The following is a 27,154-nucleotide window of genomic DNA, read 5'->3' on the forward strand; positions in this document are numbered from 1 at the left end:
AGTTAATATTTAATTCGAAATGATGATTGATTAAGGTTTCCCTTATTTTCCAATTGTTTTTGAGTTTCTGTTGGGTCTCTATCTAATAATTCCCGCAATTCCGCATCTTCAAAGGTTTTCGGCCTACCATCGACCTCCTTTTTGATTACGACTAGGGTTTTTGCCTTGAATGTTAAAATGACCACATTTGAACTCTATGACGTTATTATTTTGCTCTCAGAAGCTTTTTTTTAAAGAAAACTAGAAAAGTAATGCCTGCCGCAAAGGCACGTTTTCAGGCACAAGACTTACGTTTTCAAAAAATTATAACTCTATGACGTTATTATTTTATTACAGTTTTGAGGTTATTGCCAGTAGAATAAAATAATATATGTATCAGATCACCAGACACACATGCTATTAATTATCTTGCCAAGTGTAACATAAGTGTATAATATTTCACCCAATATCAATACCATAAGACAATGATTCCATGATTATTTTTATCACAACTAAATTATTTATTTATATATTAAAACTTTATATATAACCACTTAACACAGAATTAAGATTCATCATTTCACACTTAATTTGAAGCTTTTAAATTTCGTATTCTGCAGAAAAATAGTCGCTGTTAGATGCAGAGATTGCTAACACCATCAACGAGTCCATTCTTAATAAATTTAAAATATTAGTCGCTGCTGCAGAACAGATAATAACTCAAAAATTATATCGCAAACTATACTAGAATATACAAATAACGTGTCGTTTTAATTATTGAATAAGTGGAATACGGTGAAGGTATTTTTAAACCCAATAAAAGAAAGATACAAAAAAACTTCATATTGCTATTTATGAAAATTGAAATTACGATTAAAAAATCGTGTCCAAAAACCATATAAGCATATTATATATAAGCGTTATTGTTATTACTTTTTAACCAGACCAATTATTTTTATTTTATTTTACATATTTTAACCCTAAATTTTCTATAATTAAAATTTTTAAAACATCATTTGCGAAGACCGATCAATTAACTAACGAATGGTTAGTTTCAACCAGTTTATGCTGATAATTAAAGTTTTCCTGGAAATAATTGTCAAATTGTCGTCTATAATCCACCCTAATTCGATAATTTGTTTAACAACAATTGTATTAGATCCTTCGTGAAGCAACAAGTTTAAATTGCGATCAATTTTCATTAATCTTAACCTAATGGATTGTGTGATAGATGTAGAACAACATAATTTATACCTTTTAAAAGGATATTTATGGTGCGCCTGGCAGTTACAGTTATATAACTCTATATTTATTGTTGCTTTTTCTCTCTTTACAACGAAATTTTATATGATCAAAACTGACCTATCACAACAATTAACACAATTAACATTTAACAAATATTTTTAATTGTTTAAATATTTGAAGTAAAATAACTAGAGTCCCATTGTTTTATGACTATTTCTCTATATATATATATATATATATATATATATGACCGGGTATGGCACTAATCCACACGATTAGCAAATTGTTACCAGGGACTATTGTCGATTGCTGCAATCGTATATTTTCTAAAGAAAATTTAGAGTTTTGAATAAAGAGGCATTCTCAACATTTAAACCTATTTCGCTGGTTAATGTCTCGGAACCTCTCATGTATCTGCTCTACACTGCTGTTATACCAAAAACGAAAGAAGCAGTACTCACAACATATTTAGTATAGTACAGTCCTTATGACAAAAGACATATCGGTTAGCTCTGTCTAGGGCTATTATAAAACGTACAAGAGATAGCAAAGAAGGGACCAACATTTTGAAAATCAAAATCAAAGATCAAAAAGATAGATTTATCAGTTAATATAAAAGTATTTGGACTTACTATTGGACCTGTTTGGCATCAAATATGGGCATGCAGTAAAATATTAAACCGACTAGTTCTCCGATGCTGTCAACATAAAGTTTTTTCGCTATGTAACATGCAAAGCGCTACGCGATAACTTATATAGTCAAGTAGATTTAAGCAATTATCATGAAAAAACATGAAATTATGTTACCAAATAAGTGTTTCTCGTAACTATATTCTGGATATTTAAGGTGATGGTAATAGTGAACATGAACTTGATATTAAAAATAGACATAAGGTATTAAAAATAAAATAATAGAATAGGTTACAATTAGCTTTGACTGAAAACAGTCGAAACAACCGATAGTCGTAAAAGAGTAGAAGTAGTCTGTTGTTGTAATATATAATATATAGTTATAAATAGAATAAAATAATAATCACTATTTCAGCTAGATACAAGTTTCGACTTTTTTCTATTCGTGATAACAGACGAACATATACAAATTCCTTCCCGTATTAATTTTGAGATAGGAAAGAAGGGATATAATCGTTTGTTTCTCTATGCTGTATAGATAAGTTCATTTTAAATAATTTTAAATTAGCAAATGTTAAAAAAGCAGCAACCTTTTACCTACAAAGCAAAAATTAAATTGTTATTAAAATATATCATGATTAAATGTCTAATTTTGTATAAGTTATTGCAATTTTTGCTACAATATTTGGTGTACAGTCACAAACCCTATTAATTATTTGATTACTGAATTGAACCTTGAAGTGAACTCTTCGATCACTCTCTACATTTTCTGCAAAATAATAAGTTCCCATTATCTTCTCGTGCATACATACCAAACGTACATGCTTACATAGATTATTCTTTATCGTATAATCGGGACAGCTACAGACATACTTATGTAAACAAATCCATTTTAAATTTTCCATATTATTTAACATAAGAATATACCCTTTGTTCCATAGCAATCTAAAAAATTACTGTTATAAAATGATAATAGTTTACTAATAATTCATACCTTGTACACTTATTTTCGCATTATCCGACTGATAAAAATAAGTTCTAAACACAACTCTGGTAAAAAAAGTCATATACAGAGGAGGATGCGTAGTTGTGAAAACTATTAGGCTAGATAGAACAAATGCTCATGTGCAATTCTAGCCGGTCAACACTTTATGTATAGGCCTTTTACTGTCGTCTTGATTTTTAAGTTGGTGACTCGCCAGTCGGTAGGTTTAATGCAGAGGACCGTGGTTCGGAGCCCACGTTAAACAGTAGGTCCAGTCCAGATAAACCTTAGGTGGTATAAAGGAGAGTTTAAAAAATATAGAGAAAACATTTTCTGAAACGGAAGTTTAAGTCACCCACTACCAGATCAGATAAACGGCCAAATATTCAATTGTTTGCTCACTTGGCCTGTTAGTATGAGAACATCACTAATCCAGACCAGCCCTAACGGTTCACGGGTCAAATTCTCTAAACCCCCTTTCCCTTACAGGACAATTATAGTGGTTGAGTTTATAGAAACAGTAAATAATGTTTATTTGATCGAAATCCTGCCGATTCCCGTATATTTTTAGTTGTTGTCCATTTATGTCTCCCTATCAAACGAACCGTGAAGCGTGTTTCCTACCCTGAGCGATCGTCGACTTTTTTTGTGGGATTGGATATTACGAACCTTTCGATATTTTCAGTTTTCGCACAGTGATTCCGGACAAACGACGCGTGAAATTGTGGCGTGTACTTTGTTGTTTTATTTAATTAATATCATTAATAAAACATTAATTAATGAAAATATTTTTTGGAAATATATTGCTTGTTTCGTTTTGTGTAATATGTGGTGTTTGTAATTCTAATTTTACGCTTGACATATATAGAAATAATTGCATACAGTTGATACTACCTATATTTAAATTATAATTTGAGTACATTTTTTTTAAAATTTTTCTCGTATTTTCAAAGCATATTTATACTTGTACATTTCAAATACTAATGATGAAACTTTTTTACTTTTCTTGTAAAACTATAATATCGTTACTGTGAAATTTCTTGAATATCAAGGAGGCATGAACCTGAACTAAGTTCCGAATCTTTTTTGAAATTAGTTTTGTGTTACTTTCTATTATATTTTCAGATATCTGAAAAATGGTAGTTCGATAAAGTAGAGCTATGTTCGATGCATCTCACTTTCCTAGCCAATCTCTATCAACTTTTGTTTACAACTTATTAAATATTTATATGGTTTAGAGTTATCATGGTTATAGAAAAAATACCTTTCTAACCGATCAATTCAATCCACTTTTAAGCACCAGTTTAATAATAGTTATTGTTGACAGTAGAGAATTTAACTAATGGTTTAGCTCGCTTCGAATAGCGCCTGATGAAATTTATCCAAATGCTAACTTACCTACCATGGCGTCAAAGAGTTTGGTTTAGCTTCAGCAGCAATTCACAAATATTATATTTATCTACACAAATGTTAATCCATGTGAAATCTCAAGTACCAAGCTTCATATAGAAATTGTTCAGAGCAATTTTGTGATTAATATTTAGTTCCATAGAGATGTTGTTAGATGATATTTGTTGCTTTACTTTCACATCTTTAAGAATTTCATAGATTTCTTCAACGATCGACTGTCCAGGGCGACGTCTACCTATGAAAAAGAGTAAACGGATTTTAAACAGAGCTTTAGCTATCATCATTAATACCCCAGAATTTTCGGTGACAATTTCGATTTATTGGGCTGCATTTTTTTAAATATGACAAAAATATCTTTTCCACAAAATAAATGAGTTACTTTTATATCTACGCTACTTTTATATCTAGATTGATCTGTGGACCGAAGTTTTCCAACGCTATAACTCCATTGAATATCTATTACATTATTACAGATAGGACTACAAGGAAATATAGTATATGATTTAAATATAGTTTCTCTTTGAAAAAATAAATCATCACAATGTGATTACAATTATCAATAGTTTGGTATAAATAGTGGAATTGAAGAAAAAATAACTGATTAATTAATAAGCCATTATTTTTCACTAAATAATTTGAAATAACAATATAAATAAAAACTTTTAACGAAAAGGTATCGAAAACAGTAATAGAAACGGAAGAAAGGGAGCGAAGTTGTTATCAAATTTTTCACACCCCCAATGGGCTCTATATCTTCCTTGTATGTATTGATTCTTCTATTGCACTTTAATTTTTCATCTAGTAACATCTATCTATTTTCCACACGCCAAACTGTACAATTTGTCTGAAACAATATCAGTGGTCCCATCCTTACATATTTCTATCAAATGCACATGCTTACACATCATATTCTTAATAACTTCTAATAACCATGATATTAATATTACTGTATACAAATTTAATATACCAAACAGTGTTGGATAACTAGTTACATTTTAAGTTATTTGGCATGTAAAATTTGAAAATTACCCTATCACATGTCAGTTGTATCACATTATGTCATATCTAGAATATATTATAATTTTTATTCATAGTTTAATTTTAGTTACAAATTTTAGAATGAATGAATTTTGTTCCAGTAATATATAGTACACTAACAGATACGTACTGGCATTAATATAAGTTGATAAACTCAATTTCTCATTTCAGCATCGCTTTGTTCATTTCTTCTATTACCAATAAACATCTAACGTTTTGTTATTTTCTTTCTGAATGTCATTATATTTTCCCAATTATATTTAAGCAATTAATATAAGTAAGTCAAAGCATAACTGTGGAATTAGCAAAGAATGAACATAACCAGATATATATATTATGGTAATGCGCATGCGCACAGTGAATCAATCATATACTACATCTTGTTCACTTCCTCGTGGTTCATTGTCCCTGTCCTTAAATAATTTAAGAATGTATAAAGACTATAGTTTCCTTTTAGTATTAACAATAAATAAATATGTAGCCGGCTTGGCGGCGCTGTGGTAAAGGCGATAGGAAGGTCCTCCTACTGTTGCGATAGCCGCGGGTTCGAATCCTGCTGGGGCATGGTCGCAAATTTATGTTTTGATTGTTTAATATTTGTCATTGTCCTAGGCAAGAGTGTAAAATCCGACAAGGAAAATGACCCCACTGACGCCAATAACCAGGCTGGGTAAGACCGGATGTCTTCTGGGATGATTGCTAAGTTGGTCACTCGCCAGTCGGTAGGCTTAATGCTGAGGACCGTGGTTCGGAACCCACGTTAAACTGTAGGTCCAGTCTAGATAAACCCCTAGTAGGTAAAAGGAGACTTTAAAATATACTAAAAAAATATGTATATATTATTATTTGATAATTTTAGTATTTGTATTCGTATCGCCTTTAATATGAATATTGTTTAATATTTGTAATTTTAATAATACTTTATTTATATTTTAATATTCCATTATTTGATGTAATTTGTTTATGCAGGTGTAGTTCATATAGTCTATTCAAAGTTTTTTTGTACATACATCATCAAGATGTTTAATATATTGCCTGTCGCAATGTGTAAATTCGTTTTAGAATCATACAATATTTTCGTTCTCATTTTATTCTAGTTAAAAAGAGACACGATGCCGTCTGATTAGCTCGAACGCGTAAACGAATGAACCTGTCAAAGTCGTCTGGTTGTCAGATCTATGCAAAATTCTTGAAAGCAATAGTGATAAGAAGTTATAACCCTAACCTATAAACTATAGTGGCTGTATAATTAACTGTAGTTTTTAGATGTATTATAATGTTAAAACATATTTTATTTGATAACATTTTTGTTCAATTATTTTATTTAGATTAGAATTTTGTTGTATATCAAAGCCAAATTGATTTAAAACTCACAGTTGATGCGGTAACATTGCGACGTTTTGACGGCACAAATTTAGATGACGTACGTACAAAATAACATTGAATAGACTATATATTACAGTTACACTACGACCTAAAAAATAACATGATACTAATGGGTCGTAAATAGATATTAGTATTATTTCAATTTATTTGCTGTTGGTTACTTTATCTGTTCATATATTTTGTAGCATTTGATCTACTATGTATATTATTATTCTGTATCGATAATTGTTGAATGATTAAAGCACTAATTGAGCGTAACAACCACAATGTCGGAAATGGACGTCCAGTGACATTACTCTTTCATTTTATTACACGGAAATAAACCAGCAGACAGTATTTCAAACGCATATGGTCGATATGTGAGAACGTTTACGGTTTTTTAACCTTTTGTCAAAGCATATCGTACCATTAATTCATACGTTAACATTACTGATACACTTTTTTCCATTTTGAGAAACTTTTTTAATTTTTTAGCAACCTCTAAAAACATTAGGACAATCATGTGCGTGCTACTAATTGTATAACTTACTATGGTGGTTTAGCATCACTTATTAAATAACAAAAAATAGGTTAAATAAATGCCGCAAAATAGCATGGCGAATACAGGTTACTAAAATTTCCAATATTGTAGTCAGTGGTTTAAGAAAGTTAACAGGAAAGAAACAAATAAATAATAAAATGGAAAAGTGGCCAGTAAAAAAATGCTAACATTCATAGTATTACGTGCTTGTATTATCATACTATGATCTTTTTCTCACTTTAAAAAGGCATTTATTAATAAAAATTTATTCATCAAAATATTTTCCCTCATTATCTACACCTTTTCCCCATCTTTCTAGAAACATGGTTAAAACACGTGTTAAAAGAACGATATTGGTTTGATAGCAATCCACTCATGAATCCATTGTTGCACTTCTTCAGCACTTCTTGGTAGCAAAACTTTCCGTTGGAACCGGAATAGTTTATTCTTCATAATGTGTGACTGATCGTTGTCATCTAAAAATATGGATTTTCCTCAGTTACTCGCTATTGCTGTTCTTATTTTGCGTTATTCAATTGACCCTTGTAGACATTTGATATAATACACTACACCTTGCTAATCCCAGCTTATGCTAACACAGCCTTTATAGTCAGGATGGCTCTCCCTAACTAACCCATGACTTTTTGCGTGTAAAAACAGTTGACTAGTCAATTGCCAATCTGACTGAAAATTCTTTCAGAGTTTGAGCTGGGTTTTTGTTCAATAAATCTTGCAATTCATTGGCTTCAAAATAGTTGAGTCTTCCAGACAATTTCTTTGTGATTGACACCAAAATTACCATTTTTAAATATTAAAACTAAGACCGGTAATTGGGATATGAGAAAGTTTTATTTTAGGTACAGAAATTTAATATTTATAGTATCTAAACCATTGAATTAAAAGCGAAATAAGCGAAGGAAACTACAGACGGTGCAAATACTGGCTTTTTAAAGAGACAATAAAATAGCCACACAGAAACAACTAAAAACTTCAGTGTAATTATTTACTAAAGTTCCATTCTAAGTCAACTATAGCTTGTTATTTTTGTTTGAGCTTGATGAGCAACTCATTTTGAGAAAAATTATTTTATATCCTAATTTTACTTCACCATATAGTTGCTAAACTTTTAAATATTTTATTATGTAAATATAAGAAACATTTAAGAGGCATTATCTGAATATTTTAAAAATTGTGTAGTGATTAGAATAAAAAATGTATATCAGAACTCTATAATAAATAATCACAATACGTTCAGCTGGATTATACTTTAAAAAGTAACTCAAATCTCCTTTTACAAATTCAGTCCGTTTCACGCAAAGCTTTGGAAAAGACCCGAAGGGATTTCGATTTTACTGTATATACCCTATTATTTTTTTCCTTCTTTGAAATGGCACAGGTAGCAAAAAATAACAACCAAAATCTAGGTAAAATTGCTTTGGGTTCTATAACTACAGAACGGTAATCCAAAATCGTTCTAAATTTACAGATAAATCAGATGGCATCAATTTAAACTATATGTACAGGTAAACTATTTTTACCCAACAATATTACTAAAGCATTTCTAGTAATTAATTATGATAACGGGAATTTTTAATTAATTGACATCTAAGTATTATGTATGTCTTCCTATTTATTTTTAAAGAATTTCGGGGATTGGAATAGCACCCCTTAAGTACATAACGGTCTAAATTAGATGTGTACCATATTGTCTAAATAAAAGTGCATTAGGATTGTTTGGTCTTGTAATAGATCACACACTTTAGACATATCATTTAAAATGGAGAAGTTTAAAAAGATTTAGTAATGTGGGTTTGTAGCCTAATTGGATAAATATGTCACATATGCATGATTTAGTTGAAGTTAAAAATAACTTTAAGATTAGAGAGGGTTGTGCTCAATATGGGAAAACTTAGTATTTCTTGTATATAAGGGATGTTTTTGCTGCGTTCAAGTTTTTATTGTAAATTAGTATATATTTATATTGCCATTTCTACTTATTTAGATACAAATATTTGTACATATATTAATTATTAATATTTTATATTACAAATAACATAGTGTGTGTACTTATTTCGAACTAGTACTACTTCAATCAAACGTTATGATGTAGATTGGAACAAGTCTGGTGTATTCGACGGGTAGAGCGTTCCATTTATGAATAAAAATTTAAAAAAACATTCAGGACTCTTCCACAGTGCTGTTATTATGTATTTTTTGTCAATTGGGATTCTCGTTGTAAAGTTTTATTATATTTTACGCATTTTCATAGTTAATCACTACTTACTTTTCTTTTAGAATAATAATACTTTAGATTTTTTAAAATTAAGCTTCTCTTTAAGTCTCCTAAAGAATATTTGTTATGTAACAAATGATTCTCCATGTCTTAACATTTGATTTTCTATCCTTGGAATTGCTGTAATAGTTCTACTTTTGGTCATCGGTGAAAAACTGATGCAATAATTTATGTTATTACTGAAACTTAAAAAAACTTAAAAAAATCTTAAACCTACGAATAAAATCAATAAATTTTCCAGGAAACTAATTTTCTTTTTTATTGTTCTTAATATCATTTGTTATTTGTCCACTATTAGTAAATCAACTTACAATCACATCTGGGTATCTCAATAAAGTACATGACCCGAATTTGCATCAAGAAATTTCTTTCAAAACAAAGTCACCATTTTTAAAATGTAATTTATTATATTGGCAAAACATTGTTGATGACTTTCAGTAGTAGCAGGTGTTTGCACGTATTTTGATCTATTAATAGAAAAGCAAATATAAACAACTCTTAAATAACCTGTAAAATCGTAGATTGTAATTTTGTATAGGTGATAATGGTGATTGCATAGGGGTGTAGATGATTCAGTTTATACATACACTAACTACGGAATACTCAAAATTGCAATTTCGTGATCGATTGTTGTTTTATTTGAATAAATCCGCACAGTAATGTGTCCTGCATCAAATACTTTTATAAGCTTTCAGCGATTTAAAAGTGGTAATTTTTACGTCGATATCAAAGAACGGCCTGGAGGGCCAAACAAGTTCGATGATAATGAATTGGAAGACTAATTGTACGAAAACCTAGCTCAAACTTTGAGATAGCAGAAGACCTTTTAGATAGCTTAATAGTTGATGAATTAATTATTAACAGATGTTTATATACGATGATAAATCCGAACGGAGTGAAAATGCCTACCACATGAATTGTCATTTAGAAACATTTTAACATCGTGATTTTATTGTTTGTCAGCAATCAATTCAAGACAGTTTTCTGTGGCGTATTGTGACTGGCAAAGAAAACTGCAAAGAAAAATCTACTACGGCCGAGCCCAAGCATAAAACGTTATGAGTTAGCCCTGGAATACCATCCATATCGATGCCGAAGCGAAATATTCATAGCCATAAAGTCTTGCTGCAGATATAGTGACTGAATTAAATTGTTAATATAGATGACTACCGATGTCAAATGAACAAACCTGAATGTAACTCAAATAGGAATTCTTACGCAGCCAGAGTACTCACCAGACTTAGTGCCTTCTCATTATTGCTTGTCTAGAGATCAATGCAGTATGGCTTGGCTGGCATACAGTTTCGAAATACTAAAGAAATGTTAAATTATATCGGTGATTGGATCTCTGCCAAACATCATTCTTTCGACATTGTATCGCCATGTTTCCAGAGAAATGGGAAGAATTTGTAGAAAATGACGGAAATATTTTGTTTAATATATGTTGTACTAATTTTTTTCCAATAAATGCCTTTTTAAAGTGAAAAAATTATCAGAATACATGCTAAACACTTAATATCGCTTCATATTGTTTGAACTATGAAGGTAAAAAGATATGTTCAGCAATATTCCTAGGTGCAGCATAAGCCTTCGATAAGGTAAGACGCGCTTGTTAAGAGGTTACGGAAAATTTTACCGAAACACTAGTTTATTAAGATGTTATATTAGCCAGAATGTTTAGGGTCTGCTATAAATGAAGTTAAAATATGTGCACCACAAGGAATTATATTGGGATCAATTATTTACCTACTCTACATATGTGATAAACTACAAATGGAAAATATCATGGTTACATTTCCTGATGACTGTGATTCTTGACAATATAAATAATTGGATCCAAACTTGGAAAATAAATATATGTTATATATTATAATATAAAGTGAAAAATAAATAAAATTAGCGACAGTAACAAGCACAAGGGCCAAGTATTTCGAAATGAATCTTGAAAAAAACTTAGCTGGAACGAACATGTAAAAAAGAAATGGAAAGGATTGTTCCAGAAAGAGTTCAAATATAGGATAATTTATTGCTTAATTGGAAGAAAATAACAATTATCAGTACGTAATAAATTGCTATTATATAAGCAAATATGATACCTATATGGATACAAGGAATTACATTATAGGGATGTTCCTCGAAAAGTAAAGAGTTTTCCTATTGTATTTGGTGGAGCAAAGTACTCAGAAATATTGTAGGTGCACCGAGATACTAGAGGACTGATTGATTACACTGAAACTTTCAGATACCGACTGTCACTCAGGCAATCAAGAGAATCGCAAAGAGACATGAGGACAGACAACTTTTCTATATCAATATCGAAGTAATACAATTCTTCTTTAACACCAGAACAGGACACAGACTCAAAATAATCATTGGTCTTGTGTAGTGTAGTGAGTTTAATGGAAAAACAGCAGTGTTAATACATAAACATTATTACACTAGAGACTACGATAAGCCCGCTAGGTCCTCCTAGATATAACATACACCTAGATTTAAGTTGTAAAGAAACATTGTAAGAAAAACATTTTCTAAGGAAATATTGTAGGGTAATGGGTAACGACCAGTAACAATGTAATGAATAAATAATAGTTAATATTATTGTCAGAGTTAAGGCAAACTCTTTACAGAATATGTAGTTTTTTTCAGGAGAACAAATGATTCCTTCATCACTTCTGCCATATTTTATAAAATGCTAAGAATTTAGTCCGACGGATAATATGCCTTTTTATTTTATTTATGTCGGCAACTCTAGAAAGCCCCTAATACTGCGGCGTTAAACACCGTATAACATCAACAACAGTTTTTTCCTTTTGTCAGTACGATAATCACAATCGAAATGTGACGCGCACTAAGTCGCTTTAAAACTGGAAATATTCGGTAACAATGAACAGGTACCGGTACGCCGAATAAAGAGGATCGCCGTCGATTCGAGTTGCACGATCGACATGGTGGAAGCGTTGCCGAATGAAACGCGACGACGGCAAAAACCAAACGTGAAAATTTACGTATGAAAAGAGACCGGTGTGAATGGGGCAGATGTTGGTTCACATCCGATCCCTTCCCAATACAAAACGTTCGGCTCAAAGTCTCGTCTTTATTTTTCGGCGCATGTATGCTCTCCGCTTTTATTTTCCTTTCACGGCCCGGCCGGACCGGAGTTTTGTGACAGAGGAATTGTTGGGTATTACTCTAAACCTATTACGTATATTATTGAAACAGGTATCTGTATATGGAACAAGCAATTTGAAACCTTTGACTTTTGTAATAAATGAATGGAAATGGGAATTATTCAAATGAGAAAATTTTATATTATCGTTATGTTAAAGGTTACACTACAGGCTGTGCAAACATTTACGCAAAATTATTAAATTTACAAGCATTTTTGGGGTAACAAAAAAGTGTTGGCAACTAAAAAACTATAATGAAGCACTGTGTCCTATATATTAATATCTATATTTTAATATCTATATTTTAATATCTCTATATTAATATCTATATATTAATATCTATATTTTAATATCTTTATATTAATATCTCTATATTAATATCTATATATTAATATCTATATTTTAATATCTTTATATTAATATCTATATGTTAATATCTCATATTAATATCTATATTTTAATATCTCTATATTAATATCTATATGCTAATATCTCTACATTAATATCTATATATTAATATCTATATATCAAAATCTATATATTAATGTCTATATATTAATATATATATTTTAATATCTATATATTTATATCTATATGTTAATATATATATATATATATATATATATATATATATATATATATATATATATTAATATCTATATATTAATATCTATATATTAATATCTATATATTAATATCTATATGTTAATATCTCTATATTAATATCTATATTTTAATATCTCTATATTAATATCTATATTTTAATATCTCTATATTAATATCTATATATTAATATCTATATTTTAACATCTCTATATTAATATCTATATATTAATATCAATATTTTAATATCTCTACATTAATATCTACATATTAATATCTATATTTTAATATCAATATAATCAATATAATGATATATATATATATATATATATATATATATATATATATATATATATATATATATATATATATATATATCATTAATTATTAAGTTAGTTAGTTATTTAGTTATTTAAGATTTTGTGTTAGTTTCGGTTATTTCCATATTGTTGGAATTATTAAAGATTTATGGCAAGTTTGGATGAAAAACGATTAAGAATAGAAAGTAGGAAACAGCAGATAAATAAAAGTCATAGAAGACAAATTAAAGATGAGCTATCTGCAAGGGCGTGATAGAAAAGTATAAATAAGTAAAGAACAATGCAAGTTTAGTTGAAAATTCAGGTAAAGAAATTATTCTTTCACCCTGGTGTATTTATTACTATTATATAATTGTATTATTATATAAAACTTCACCGTTATTTGGCCATTTATTCAACTTTTCTAGCCATACGTTGTCTTCTATAGCTTTTGTTTATCTCCTGCTTTCAATTTTGTCTTAATTAATTAATATTATAAATTATATATAAGAATGATATTAATATTATACGTACATTTATTTTTGTGATTGTTTAATATTTGTGATTGTCTTAGGCATGAATATAAAATCCGACCAAGAAAATGATCCCAGTCACGCCTAATATGGCTGGGTAAGACGGATGTCTTCTGGAATGATTTCTAAGTTCACCAGTCGGTAGGCTTAATGCCGAGGACCGACGTTCGGAGCCCACGTTAAACTGTAGGTCCAGTCTAAATAAACCCTTGTTGGTAAAAAGGACACTTAAAAAAACTGTGAAGATATTTTACAATTTTTAATATTTTTTGCAATGTTCATATGCATTGTTCACATGTTTATTAATTTTTAATTAATGTTATTTTTGATTAATAATATTTTGATAAATTAATATATTTATTTCCTGCAATATTCGGTTAGTGCTTTGTTAAGAAATGCATTTACTAAAGAAACCTGCAATGAATCAAAATTCCAGTCAGATCAGAAGTAACACTGCTTAAAATTAAACAACTTCGTTTAATAATGTTTTCCCACACCCTTTCCGTTTTAGTATAATTTAATATGTAAAATTTAGTCTGTTTTCTGCCGATTCAACATTGCCAGTCGGCATTTTGCGATACAACGTTGCCTGAATTTGATTTTAAAAAATAGGCGTCCGTGGTTGATTAACCTACAATAGAAACGACTAATAATCTGCCATATAAGAAATCAGCTTATACAAATACATGTTGAAACATCTACGAAAATGTGAAATTGTCAGTTTTATTTTATTTTACGAGGTATATATTCCTTCTAATTTAATTATTAGTAATTTCGATCTATGTTGCTTATTTTATTTTATGTACAGTTCTGTAAACGGATCAAGTTTTATAAAACCTAGTTTAATATAAAACAAGTTGACTTTCCAACATTCAAAAATTTAAATAGACTTTGTATGGCTTATTCAAAGTTATTTTGTACATACGTCATATAAATATCTGACGTCAAAAAGGTCGCTATGTTGCCGCACCATCTATGAGTTTTAGTTCAGTTTGGTTTTGATATACCACAAAATTCTAATCTAAATAAAATAATTGAACAAAAATGTTATCAAATATAACTTATTTTAACATTATACTACATCTACAACTACAGTTAATTATACAGCCACAATAGTTCATAGGATAGAGTTATAACCTCTTATCATTATTGCTTTCAAGAATTTTGCATACGTCTGACAACTGGACGACTTTCACAGGCTTATTCGTTTACTCGTTGGAACTAATCAGACAGCACTGTGTCTTTTTTTAACTAGAATAAAATGAGAAGGAAAATATCTGATTCTAAAACGAATTTACAAATTGCGGAAGGCAATACATTAAACATCTTGATGACGTATACACAAAACACTTTTAGATAGACTATATTTTGCCTAATGTATTTTGAGATTAGTTTCACGTTGATTATTCACTAATTGGTAGGCACGTATTACCAAAGATTGATATCTAATGAGGTGTTAATAGGGGATAATCGTTGGCTGAAGTTCGCAGTTCGGTTACCCCAATGCCTATTATTGATTTTAAATTAAAATAATCTGACAGAAAGATGTGAAAAAGAAGCCGTTCGACAATATTTTCAATAACGTTTTTTACAGTATTATTCTATAAAGATTTAGAATACTAATTACATATAAACTAAATAAAATATTGGTATTTTTTTATAGATTTGAAACAATTATTAAAGTAAATAATTATTATTTTAGTATGAAATATATTTGACCAAAAAACCTTTCTTAAAATAATATTCATTTCTGTTATCAATGATTCCAGCACCGCTGACATCTTTGCGGTTCATTGTTCAGTGATAAATGCTGAAATAGGTCTGGGATTTTTGGGAGCTTTTCAAATTGAGTACTGATATAATTATGCAACTAAAATGTATGCTTATAGCACATTTAAAAAATATTTATCATTTTAAGTTGCTTACTATCTTTCTCATTTGCTGACTTCGTGTCTTTAATTCTTATTGTTTTCAATATAGTTATTTTGTTGCTACAGTAGAGTAGTAGTAAACTAGCACAGTGAAAAAAATGATATTAATATCAATAACCCACCGGTAACTTTTACGCTTTATACTCTTAAGTGACATAAATCACATTATAAATTTATTATAAATTTTTAATGTATAATGTAAATAATTTGCTTACATATAATTTATTTAGACTACCACATTCTTAATATTATAATTGCATGTGGTCTAATATCTAAAAAAATATTAAAATTAATAAAAATGGTTCTACTCGTTGTAACCGATTAATAATTCAACCAGTTTGTTTGTTGGGTTTGGTTAGGACTTGAAATAGGTATTGTTATTTGTGGTTCCCTTCATATTTGGGAATGATTGTTTCTTAAAAGCCTTCATGAAAGTCTGCTTATTTTTTCTGCTGGCTGCTCAGGGTATTTCGTATAGATATAAATTTAGATACAAGGTTACATGTCTTAAGTCAATTTGGCGTCTTATAGTTAATAACTATACGATAATGATAAAACAAAATCAGTCCTGTAATGAAACACCTATTGTATACAAATGGTTTGTTCGGAATTATAAGATTGTATATTATTATATTAAGAAAATCTTTAATCACTAAAGATCAAGAAAAAAAATTTAAGATCTGAGTTTTGTCATGTTTAAACAAATTTCCTTTCAGTATTTAAGAGGTAATAATTTAACATTGTGTTGTATTCTATTTTTGCTATTTTATGTTCAAATAATAGTTCAAATTAGAATATATCTTAGAATAACACCTGGTTTAGATAATCCGCAAAAAGGTCAAGGGCAGGTAGTTTAAAAAAATCCACAAAAATTAAACTTCACTAACTACAATCGATACGTGATCAACAATCGTCAACAATCATTGTGAGTTGATTTTGTAGCAAAAGTGGGAGAAAGTGTTGGTTGAAGTAAAATTTCGATATTAAATTTGTTAAGATGCACTAGTAGTATTTTGAAATTTAACAAAAAGCAGGATATGCAGTAGTACTGAGTTCTCTGATCTCTATCTGTGAAATTAAATCTGAATCATGAATTGTAACAAAAGGCGTGCAATGCTTGGTGACATCTTAAAATTAAATCAATCTGAATTCTCTGAATCGAGAGTTCAAACTGTAAAGAAACTTCATAAAGCCTTAATAGCTAAGCAATTATGCCGTTGAGTATAGAGGAGGACATGTTATTATAATGTGAGGCTTTTGATAACTTGGGGAAATTGTATCATATATCACTAGAAATCTCTACGCGTCATTGATTTACATAGTACTCTATAATAATAGATTTCGTATGTTATAATACTAGTTAGGAAATTAAGTATAACCTATATTTTATATGTGAGCATATGTTTCCTTACCATAATTCTACAACTTAATTTATATTCTCCCGCTATTAAAAACTAGTAAATTATTTTTGTATATGCAGTAAAATAATTTAAGATCTTTCTGTGACAAGACTTGCTTCACTAATTGTATATAAATGTTTACATTTTACGGTTTAATAGGGTTTGAAATAAACTTCTTAATAAAATGTTGATATTTCAGCACTTTAAATACATAGTAAGATAATCATTAAACATTAAATAAACATACGTTCGTCACCGAATAAATACCCATAAAAAGACGTAAAACAGTATATAAATCTAAACAAGTTCGTTTTTATCTTGTTCCTCCTATATTCCCATGTCTGTCGCCACCAGAGTTTCCTGCCCTCAACCGCTTTGCCACTGGCAAGCGACTGACGGTTTATAAAAGCCGTACCCACTATATTTTATTTTTAAAACTAAACAAAACCAGTAGCGGGATATTTGGCGTAAGTGGACCCCATGGATCGAGTCAATATGCTGTTTTTTATTCGCGAGACTTCTGTAGCGTTAATCTGATCTCGCGTGACATTTTTAATACACATGTGAAACATCACCAAACATTGTGTACCGAACATTTTTATGTTATATAGAGTGTTTGAGATTGTAGAAAAAAATTGCCTTGATTCAAAACTATTGCATACACAAAAAATTATATAAACGAGTTTTAAAATAAAAAAGTTTAATTAATGCTTGAATATATTTTGTGTACTAATTAATTCTAATTTTTGTCACATTCCAAAGTTATAAAAAGTTACATCAATATTAATAAAGCACCAGGTTATGTTGTAATAATCAGACAAGTGCTGAAAAATCTACTGAAAAAGGCAATTTTGGCCTTTGCTCCAATATAGGCCTCAGTTTCGGCGATCACCTCTTCATTCCACGAAAATTTCTTTCCAGCGAGCATTCTTTTGAGATCTGAGAACAGGTAATAGTCGCTGGGGGTCAGATCTGGAGAATACGAATGAGGAAGCAATTCGAAGCCCAATTCATGGATTTTTGCCATCGTTTTCACTGACTTGTCATATGGTGGATTGTCTTGGTGAAGCAGCACTTTCTTTTTCTTCAAGTGTGGCCGTTTTCCGGCGATTTCGTCCTTCAAACGGTCCAATAACGCTAGGTAATAGTTGCTGTTGATGGTCCTTCCTTTTTTAAGGTAGTCAATGAAAATTATTCCATGCGCATACCAAAATACAGACTCTATAAGTTGCCAGCTGACTGTTGCGTTTTCCCGCGCTTTCGAGCGGGTTCATCGTGTTCAGTCCTTGGATGACTGTCGATGTCGGACTTCGGAGTGAAATTATGTGTCATGTTTCATCTATTGTCACATATCGACGCAAAAACTTGGGTATATTACGCTTGATCATCTTCAAACCCTGCTCCGAATCATCAACTCGTCGTTGTTTTGTACGGCACCCACTTTGCACACAGCTTTCTCACACCCAAATATTCGTAAATGATATGATGTACATATTCAATTGATATCTTTAAAGTTTCTGCTATTTCATTCAATTTCAATTTACGGTCACTCAAAATGATTTTGTGGATTTGTTTAATGTTTTCGTCGGTAACAACCTCTTTTAGGCGTCTACTGCGTTCACCGTCTTCGGTGCTCATTTCACCACGTCTAAAATTCGCATACTAATCCTTGATAGTTGATTTTCCTGGGGCGGTGCCCGTAAACTCGGCATCAAGCCAAGTTTTTGCTTCAACTGTATTTTTTCTCTTCAAAAAGCAATATTTTATCAACACGCGAAATTCCTTTCTATCCATTTTTTCACAATAACAAAAGTTGCTTCACTTAAAATGCTATAATATTCAAACTAATGATCTGACAGCTGTTAAATTCATACACGCATCTTTTGAGGGTTAGAGCTAACTAAAAACATATGGATTTAATTCTTGTAGCGCCATCTATGTGTCAGGCCGGAGAATTTTCAATTAACCTGTTAGATAGCAAAAAACTTAAAACCTGCACATCAATTTGATGTCATAGAATCACAGGAAAAGCCTATGAAGGGAAAACATTTGCCGACACAATACGTTGAACTCTTGAACGTCTACATCTTAAGATAATCAAGAACTAAACAAGAACACAAGCTTACTCAACAGTGAAATAAGCAAAAGCACGTGTACCGCAAGCAAATGTTTGGACTCCTGTTCTTTACTTACTATGTCATGTGACATACCACAAATGTGAAGTAGGTATGAAGTAGAGTATAGAAGCTGGTAGTTTAGAAATAAAACCTAAATTTTGTGTATATAATAAGTTATTACTATTTTTACTAAAAGACTACATAAATACTAAAACTTATGTGGAACTACGAAATTCAGTTATGGGGATGTTTTGCTAGAAGTAATATCAAAATTGTACTAATATTTCAGAATAAAGTCCTGAGAAGTATTTTAGATGCAGCCAGATACGGCAGGAACAATTCCATCGGCGCAAAATAATCCAGTAGATTCACCGACGTATTTTAATGCCTATAATTAATATTTACATTATATAGGCCTATTATATTATTGTCATTATATTGTCCTAATATTTACAAACCATTGTTAATTTCTCAAATCTTACTGATTTGTTGGAACCACACTCTATTTCCTAATCATACTGGAATTACCAGAATTAGAATACGATTCGAAATTAGGGTTAGCACATAGTTATGTCATATTTGGCATACATGTTATTACTTTTCACTTAATTTTCACGTCATAGAATTGATGTTCCTATCAAAAAGTACCTATCTTTCTATGAAATATAAATCATGGTAGTGTTAAGCGATTAGTGTCTTCAATGTTCAAAACATTATATATTCTTGATAATAGTGACTGGTAGATTTAATCAGTATTAAGTATTATTAATCACAAAATTAAATTCCGAACTATTTTTGACTGTGGAGCTAATGATAAAAATAACAGTGACACTTTGTATGGAAAATAAAATTGTTTTTTTATTATTTTCATCGAAATTCGCCATAATTTCTCATCATACAAGTCAAGGGAAATACTTCCATAAATATTTTCAAACCAAAATTAGCTAAATTAGCTAGAAACTGAATGCTGATGCTGAATGATACGCCTAGACATAAACACTTTAGTTTATGTTAAAATATATTTGAAACGTCAGTCTCGATTTGTATTTCCATTCAACAAATCGACTCTTTTTATATAGATTGAAGAAATAAATGCATTCATGCATCGTTCTTGTATTATGCATTCAAAGTTATGCATTTTTTTATATAACATCTTTATTAGATACGCTAAGTACAATCTTAAATTACAATTAATTTGTATTGCTTCCACGTTAGTATGATTTAGTAATCTTCTTTCGTGTTTCAAGGCGAAATCTTGGATAACTTCGCAAATAGATTTGATTTCCAGGTTATCATGCAGTTCTTCGTTGGTTACGTAGCGATAGGCATCTTAAAATCTTAAATTACAATTAATTTATTACTACTTTTCATTTGTACTTGGATTAATTCACAAGAAAGACGAGTGCGAGAAAATACATCAATATGTATTCCTCAATTATAAAATTATAATAACTTATAGCTATAGTTTACACTAAAGTTATACACTTTATATAAGTTCGTATGGTTTGGTTTGCTTCAATCTCCTGACATCCTGGGCGTTGTCCAGCAGTTGTATTGCTTCCACGTTATTATGATTTAGTAATCTTCTTTCGTGTTTCAAGGTGAAATATTGGATAACTTCTAACTAAGTTATCGCGCAGTTCTTCGTTGGTTACGTTAGATAGGCATTGGTAATCAATCGAAGATCCTTGTTTTGACAGCGTTGTATGACTAGTTGATTTGAATTTTTAGTGCAATCCTATATTTGCACCCCATAGGTCCAAATTGGCTTTATAATTGTCTTATAGATCAACCTCTTTGATTTTAGATCAAGTTAGGAGTATCTTTCGACTAACCAGTATTGTTGTTTTATGTTGGTTCTAATGTGTTTTGCTTTTTCTCTAAAATGATGTTATGTAGAACATGTTACGATAAACAAAAGTAATTCTTAATCAAAATTTAAGTTTACACCATTATTTTTATCTCCACCTCATATTGTTTAGGTGGGGAGATGATATGGCTTCGCTAAGTTACCACCACTTTACATTGACTGTTTATACTGAGTCATGGAGTCTTTTTGGTTAACTGTTTGCAAATGAGTTGTTGCATGCAAGTTGTTTCTTTAAATATGAAATTGTTGTCAATATGAGTCGGAGATTATTTTAATTAAGATTATTAAGGAAACAGTTTAAGGTTGAGAAAGTACTTTCAGTTTTTCTTAATCAATGTATGTCAAATGTATGTAAGAGTCTATTCAGAATACTCTATATAAAAGTTCAATACGATGTAAGTAGTGTTAGTCGTTTACTAAGTCAAAAGTAATAGCGTCTTGTAAATGAAGATGTGCTAATGGTTCTCATGTTTGTCAGAGATTGTTGCAAAACACAAATTATCCAAAAAGTCCATGAAATTTTTAAATATCGATGTATGTTGACATGTTTTACCTCGTGATATCACCATTGAACTAACATGGAAAATTGGACCGTTTTGAACCATTTACTTAATACTAAATAACAATAAAAGTTTGATTATTAACCACCTAATAGTAGGTAAACATAATAGCATAAGAACTGACTATGAAATAAAACAGTTGACGAACACACATGAAATTCAAACTTAATCTTAATCTTCGGCTTATTATTTATTAATTGGTACTATTGACATCGACAACTTGTTGATTGTTTTAAATAATGCCACATACTCACGCTGTTTAAGGCGCTACAAAAGGTAGCGATACCGGAAGAACCTGTTTAACCTGAAAATTCGTGAACCCAATTACCAGCACTTGCGGTTCGCTTTGATCTTCGTCGTACGTGTGACGCCAGGCCTCTAAACATTTTCATTACCAATTAGTTTAAATCTAATTTAACTTTACCGACCGCGAAAACGTTGTGCGTCGGTCGCAAAAGGACCGCGGCGTGTTCTAAAGCTCCGAAATCGTCCTCGTTGCCTTTGCTGCATGGCGGAATAACAATTGATGCCCAACTTCGAAGTTTGACGTCAGCCGTGGCGCCTTTATATTAAAATTATTATCGGTGAACCAGTTCATCGTATTTGTCAGCATACATTATTTCACAAATAATTTCGGTTTTGGTGCATGCGTGTATACAGTTTCATTTACTTATCTCTTTTTTATATATAACTTACAATACTTAAAATATGAATAATGAAAATAATAAAGAATTAAATAATAAAAATATAATTACTATATGCATAACTTTTCTGATGCTATTAAAACGCCACATTTAAATTATTTAAATTTACATATTTGAACAATTAACATGAACTCTAAGAATTATACACAAAAACATTAAGATAAACAAGACATATATCCAAATACGATCAATTATGATCCCTACTGCAATTTTTGCTACTATTCTTGATCGACAAACCCTATTAATGAATTTATTACCTCGAGCTTTTGGTTGACATATGTTGTATATTGTACAAGTCTAAGTACAAGACATTTACAAGTCTAAAACGAATGGATGATCCTAATTTTCAGCAGAAAGTAGTCTCCAGTGAGTACATCCTTATTTTTACAAAACAAAAATATATTGACCTACACTCTTAAATAAAAATGCTTTCTCTTTTTCTTGTTTGATACTAGATCATCAAGATGTCGTTGATAGTTTTATATTCTATGATCCAGATCTAGTTTTGTTAACAAATTTAATTTATTCATAATATAACTTTCCACCATTCTTGCCTTCTAGTAAAATCCTGCATCTAGTTTCATCTTCTCTAATTTCACGTTCTTGGACTTTCACTCTTAATAAATTCTAGCTACATCTCACCTATAAATTAAAATTAAATCATTATTAAAATGTATCATGATTAAAATAAATGGCTAATTATTACATGTTACTACAGTTTTTGATGGACAAACCTTCTTAACGAATAGACTGCTTCCAACACAACAGGAATAATTTTCTTCTCTGATCTTGTTATTTTTTTGAAATCTGCTATTATTACGGGGAAAAATTTTGGTATATTTTGATTCCTCTTTAATGTTCTTGAAAAATATTTGTTATAAATTTGACAACTGACATTCCCACTATAAATAAAATTGGGGATTTTTGGATTTTGTAATTTTTAAAAATGTAACCTTACATTCTGCAACTTACCCTTGTTCTTCCATATCTTAAAACCAAGTATGTTAAACCATTAAGAATAACACAACAATTTAGTTATTAGTCCTAAAGAATTATTAATGTATGTAAGTACAAAATGTAAATATTCAAGATTTTTTTATTGTTTTCGCTGTTGTTTTTGTATGGATCGACTTGAAAAGAACGCAACTCCATTAGAAAAAGAAGACAATAGAGTTTATTCTTTTTTTATAGTTTTTCTATGTAATATAGTGCAATATAGTTACACTAGAAAGAGCTTGAAATGTATTTTGTTTAATTTTATCATACATTAGATATTCTTAGTACAATCTACAAACTAATTTATTACTATTCCTCTGTCAAACTAGCACCAACACATAAGCAAGAGGAGCGAAGGATAAATACATCAGTACTTATTACCCAAATTAAAATGAAATTAAACTGCTTAAGATAAAAGTAAGTTATATTGTCACACACTCCACAAGTTCGTCGTGTAATTTGGCTCGCTTCAATCTTCAGATTTCCTGTCGGTGTTCCAGTAACTGTATTTTTAATAGTTTCCATGTTTTATTGCGAAATCTTGGATAACTTCGCAGATCCATTTAATTTCAAGGTCAGCCTGCAATTCTTCGTTTTAATGAGTTGATAAACTTTGTTTTCGCAGCGTAGGATTTCACAGGTCGACTTGATATCAACCTAATATTTACATCTCACTATACCAGATAGGCTTTATAACTAATTGATAATAAAATCTTTGATCTTGGGCCAAGTTGGGTGTCAATTTTCCGAATATTCAATGGATTTTTTTAATATTTTCAGTATGATTTATCCAGCCTTTTATCTAACATGATTATATTTTACGTAATTAAACATTATATATGCTTAAAACTTTAGCAAAAATATGATGCATGTCATATAAAACGTAAATATTTAAAGGCATAGAAAAACCAACTAGGCCTTAGGAGTATGGCCAGAGAAGAATTATCTAACTATAATGTTATATACCACCATGTCTAAAATTGTAATATTTTGCGTATTTGGGATTTAATATTTAATGGAACTTAGGGCATTAGTTCTACATATCACTGACGTTTTCCTTATAATTTATAACATCAGTGCCTTTATTAGTTTATATGATAATATTTTGTCAGGTCATAATGTCATAGGCCATCCTTCACCATTGACTAACTTAAGAGCACCCGTTAATGTAAAATATCATAAATCCGACAATTGCGTAGCATCACTAAAAGATTCAAAAAGTGCTTAATTTGGGTCTTCGGCAACCGAATGAAATACAATTTTGAGCGTTTCACGATTAGTGTCCGTATACATTGAATAACTCACTAATATTAAATGGAAAAATCTTTTATGGGAATGGAAATTTTATGTAGAGAAATCTCAAAATCATTGAATTGAAAAATTAGGTTATGTTGTGTAACAGCTATTATCATTAATATTTCGCATTTTCATCAATATATATGGCTGATCAAAAGACATTAAAGCCCCTAACATGGGCTATTAAAATAACATTTTTATAACCGCGTTAGGAATTACGTGTTCGTAAAACACTATTTATCTTTCAATAAGATAATGATGGATGATAAGAGTGTGAAAATGGATTAAAATAAACTCATGAACAAAAAACTAATACTTCAAATGCATTAAACAGTATCTAAGCACGAACCACTGAGATCTGTTATTAGCCTATCAAAAAGGTCTAGAAAAATTTAAAATAAATCATATAATAACATATAATAAGAAAGCCAGTAATGTTCAACATTAACAATGTCGATGCACTGGATATATGTACAAAAAAGTCTATTCAGGTAAACTTATTTTTTAGAATATGAACTATTTTACACTGCTAATAGTAGGGAATAAATTGCCATTAATTTTAATCAAACTAAGGTATATGGCTATATCTATTATGTGCAATTTGTAAAACATCAGTTCTCTCTTTAATTATTTAAATTTAAATTAATTTAAAATTTATTCATTAAACGCTTATTCTTTTCACGCATATTTGAGCTTTACTCTCTGGTTTCATTCACCCGACTGTAGATACCCCAATAAATTAAATAAATTAACTAAACAATAAAATAAATTAGATTTAAAAAGATCAAATAATAATTGTAGAATTTAATACTTTCTTTGGATATCTTTTTCTAGTTTTTAGCTGCATTTCTAATGATACCAGTAATTTTTGATGACAAGTTAATAAAATTATTGATCTGTCCATCTAAATCGTGAATTCAGATAATTTCACCCTTTCGAGACTCGATGTTGAATGTAACGTACTACTTGTTCTTGAGAGTCAACATAATCGCTTCTTGAAATAATAAATAACATCAACAAAAGTAATATATTTTGAATGTTATCTTTTTAATTAACTCATTCTACATCGTTGTGAATATTGAATGATGGATATTTTAAAGTTCAAAAGCACTTTCCTTGAAAATTGTTAGTTGTTATATTAATAGTGCTTTTATTGGACTTATAAACTGTTTATTACTTGAATATACGAAATTAATTATTTTTATTAGTCATTTAGAAAATTACCGACAACTTTTGACCACATTTTAATTACTAGACTAAATCAAGATATATATCAGTTCCACGTTTGTAACTTAAAACCGAAGTTTACTTTGTTGATATTAACAGAACATTAGGACCCTTTCTTGTCAGTCTGAATACGGTTATCTGCTGGATCAGGATTTTCACTTATATTCACACCGCTGTAACTTTAGGCACAGACCACAAATTTCAATATCTTCTTCCTTTAACGTGCTCTAAAATATAACCTTTCAAATCATGTTTGATGGAACGAGATGGGTTTGATGTTGCTGGGGATATACGACCTTAACTTCTTTGTAACTTCGTTAACTTTATCGATAAAGAAAACCTAAAAAATTCTCTTGAAATATAATTTCAGATGTAGTGCTTTACGGTGAAAATTCGCAGTAATATTTAGCTATAAGTTTCATTATTTTCAGTGTAATGTAATTATTTTACAAAGGCGTTTATCAAACGGAAGTGTCGTGTAGCAAACTATAAATCTTTCTGAAAGAAGATTTATGAATATAAATATAAATTAATTTATATAGTTAACGAAATACGATTCATTAGTTGCGACTTTATGATGTTATCTTTACTATATATTATAAAACATGCGTGAAAAGTTGGTCAACATTTAATTAATACTGTAGCAGTTAAGTAAATAATTATCACCATTTATAAAATACCTCGCTTTGGAAAAATAAGAATAACCTGGATCATTAATTATTTTGTTTTCAATTTTTATTTTATAATGCTTCTATAGCTAATAAATAAACTGTATTAATTAAAATTGAAATATAATAATATGTTGGTACTATAAAGCAAATTTTAATATTTATTAGATATTTGGAAATATATTTATATAATTATTGATCCCTTATATATAAAATTTACATCATTTGTTTTGTTGCAGGTTTAACAATTCATCTAGTAGACACTTTCGGGCTAACGTATAAGGTAAACCTTTTTTA

General features: G+C 29.8%; 1 protein-coding gene and 1 long non-coding RNA gene across 3 annotated transcripts in view; one reads left to right on the forward strand and one right to left on the reverse strand.

The window, feature by feature from the left end:
- Window positions 1–27,154, reverse strand: part of LOC143203157 (uncharacterized) — an 84,557-nt gene that overhangs the window by 29,022 nt on the left and 28,381 nt on the right. The window lies entirely within an intron of this gene.
- Window positions 1–27,154, forward strand: part of LOC143202565 (uncharacterized) — a 248,358-nt gene that overhangs the window by 11,389 nt on the left and 209,815 nt on the right. For both annotated transcript variants that reach the window (XM_076414168.1, XM_076414169.1), the window contains exon 2: window positions 27,097–27,140. The gene's annotated coding sequence lies outside the window, so the exon portion shown is untranslated. The remainder of the gene's footprint in view (window positions 1–27,096; window positions 27,141–27,154) is intronic.

Source organism: Rhynchophorus ferrugineus, unplaced genomic scaffold (assembly GCF_030347505.1).
Source record: "Rhynchophorus ferrugineus isolate W39M unplaced genomic scaffold, kcgeb_rfMv2 rfM9, whole genome shotgun sequence".
NCBI lineage: Eukaryota > Metazoa > Arthropoda > Insecta > Coleoptera > Curculionidae > Rhynchophorus > Rhynchophorus ferrugineus.